General features: G+C 43.1%; 1 long non-coding RNA gene across 1 annotated transcript in view; it reads left to right on the top strand.

Moving 5' to 3' along the window:
* The window catches only part of LOC108530331 (uncharacterized), a 23,242-nt gene extending 22,095 nt beyond the window's left edge, over nt 1-1,147 (top strand). The window contains exon 3 of the long non-coding RNA XR_001885802.1: nt 1,038-1,147. This is a non-coding gene — a long non-coding RNA (uncharacterized LOC108530331). The remainder of the gene's footprint in view (nt 1-1,037) is intronic.
* Nucleotides 1,148-2,962: the final 1,815 nt, after the last annotated feature.

Raw genomic sequence — 2,962 nt, forward strand, 5'->3', positions numbered from 1 at the left:
CCGTCTCGGCCTCCCAAAGTGCTGGGATTACAGGCTTGAGCCACCGCGCCCGGCCAGAAGGAATTCTTAAAGATAGGTTTATTAGTATGTTCTCATGCCTATAATGAAGACATAACCGAGACTGGGTAATTTACAAAGGAAAGAGGTTTAATTGACTCATAGTTCCACACGGCTGGGGAAGCCTCCCAATCAGAGCCAAAAGCGAACAAGAAATAAAGTTGCGTCTTACACAGTGGCAGGCAGAGAGCTTGTTAGGGGAACCCCCTTTATAAAACCATCAGATCCTGTGAGACTTATTCGCTATTATGAGAGCAGCATGGGAAAGATCTGCCCCCGTGATTCAGTTATCTCCCACAGGGTACCTCCCACAACGCGTGGGAATTACATTTCAAGATGAGATTTGGGTGAGGACACAGCCAAACCATTTCAACAGGAGATTCTAGAGCAAGGTTGTATGGGTATGGAAATGATACAGGAAAATAGGAGAAAATATAATGTAGAAAACAGGGTGGGGGGACTGCAGGAGAAAAGTCCTTGAGAAGGCAAGAGGGGATGGCATCCAGATTACAAGAAGTTTGATCTGCAATAGAAATTAGATATGTATTTTTGTTTCAAAAGGAGGGAATCTAGAGAGTATGGGTACAGATGCAAGTAGGTGTATAGATTTGGCAGTGGGAGATTTGGGAGTCATTGCCTGGGTGCTTCTTTTCTCTCCATGACTTATGACATAAAGCTGAGGTGGTAGAGAAAGGCAATGTTGGGCTTTTGAGGAGACAGTAAAAACCTTGTTAAAGTTGTTTTAGAGTGAGAAAAAGAAGAATGCATACTAGATGCTCACAGGAAGATTGCAGGACAGTGTCGAGTGGCATCATTCATTTACTGAACAAATATTCATTGAAAGTCTACCATGTTTCAGGTACTGTCCTAGAGGCTAAAAATACATCATGAAAAAACAAGTCCGGGGTTTTATGTTCTTTTTTCCCCCCAGAAGTTATAATACAGTTAATTTATTCACAACTTTCTTTATTATATTCCAGTTCTATGAATACTCCCAGGTCCTCTCCCTGCCCCCTAACCACCACCACCGGTTTGAGTGAACCTGGATATTTCTCAATACATCATCAGTAAGACACAAATGGTGAGTTAGAATGGTTACATTTTTAAGATCCATCTATTTAGATTCATGAAACATTGTGGACACCTACTATGGTCAAGGTAATTTTTTCTCAGTATAGGTAAAACCCAGAGGGCTATAGAGTCAATTTTGTCAGCTTTGGATTCCAGCTCCAACTCTTACTCGTTGCGTGCCTTTAGATCATTTAATTTCGTTGAGCCTTGGGTTCCTCATCTTAAGATGGACATTGTAACAGCCTGTGTCTCATAGTTCTCATAGTTGTGAGTCCTAATGAGATTTATCCAGAGAGCCGAGAACGAGGCCAGATGCATAGTAAGCACTTGATGTTACTAGTATCACTCCTATAAGGTTCAGCTTCAGAGGATAACTTTAGTTTCCTTTACTGTAGTCCCTCCACACCTACTGACTGTGGATGCCATCTATTTCCACAACTTTGTCCTGTGAGTGACAAAATGATCAAGAGGACAGACCCATATTGTGGATCATCAAAGGAGCTGATCGATTAGGCTAGAATTTCTGATTTGCAAATTCAATAACTTGATTCTATCATTTCACCTAGGTTGTGATTAAGTCACAAGAGCTCAAATTACTAATTTACCTTAAGAAATATAATGGTATCTCTATAGAAAAGTCAGCTTGGGAAACAAAATTAACACCAGAAGTTTGTTTAGGGAAGGTACAGTTGGTGTAAAGGGAATGAGAAGATCTTAAATCACCATTGTTCCAACACCCTAGCTTCTCCCACGGTTATTTTTTATCTTTTCTTTCTCTACCCCCCAAATCTAATCAGGTTAGATTCTAAGTCCTATTAATTTGTGCTCAGGAAACTTTCTTCCATCTTTTCTCTTACCCATTTCTACTTCTCCATGCCTGGGGAATGAGAGCATATAGATAACAAAAAATAATATCCTCTAAAGGTCTTCAAATGAGAAGCATTTGTAGAGTGAGAGTGGCTGCCAGGTGAGGAGGAGAGGATGTGCTTCAGAAGCTGATTTTGATTATTATTTCCTATGGCTGGACTTGCTGCCATTACCTCACTGGGACCCTGGGAACATTTTGTTCCTTTCCCAGGGGCTCAGCTTTCCCTTCTGGGAGGCTTTGTTGCTGCATTTTGATGAAGGGTTAGGGGCCCAAAGGTATAGAACCCCCAAAGGAGATGGGAATCCAAAAATCTCACAGATGCTATTTCAGACATTCCCCTCCTGCCAAAGTCTCTCTGGAGAATGCTTTTTTCCTCTGCCCCTTGGGAGATTTTATATTTGTTTATATTTGTTGGATTTAAGGGAGGAACAGTTCCTTCATTGTACCACCACCCTTAGACATGCCCTACTTTGCTCTTGCTTGGATGATTGCAAGGGCTTCCCAACAGGTATTCCTGCTTCTAGTTCATCCCCTTACTCCCCGAGATTCACCTTCCTAAATTTGACTCCGTTGTTTAAGATTGGTCAGTCCCTTCTTGCTTCAAATAGAATCGAAATCTTCAGCCTGCCTATTAGGTTCTACCACCTGGCCTTATCACCTGCTATTCTTAAGAGCACCAGAGTCCGGGCGCGGTGGCTCAAGCCTGTAATCCCAGCACTTTGGGAGGCCGAGATGGGCGGATCATGAGGTCAGGAGATCGAGACCATCCTGGCTAACATGGTGAAACCCCGTCTCTACTAAAAAATACAAAAAACTAGCCAGGTGAGGTGGCAGGCACCTGTAGTCCCAGCTACTCGGGAGGCTGAGGCAGGAGAATGGCGTAAACCTGGGAGGTGGAGCTTGCAGTGAGCTGAGATCCGGCCACTGCACTCCAGCCTGGGTGACAGAGCGAGACTCCGTCTCAAA

This window comes from Rhinopithecus bieti, unplaced genomic scaffold, assembly GCF_001698545.2.
Source record: "Rhinopithecus bieti isolate Rb0 unplaced genomic scaffold, ASM169854v2 scaffold_6907, whole genome shotgun sequence".
Taxonomy (NCBI): Eukaryota; Metazoa; Chordata; class Mammalia; order Primates; family Cercopithecidae; genus Rhinopithecus; species Rhinopithecus bieti.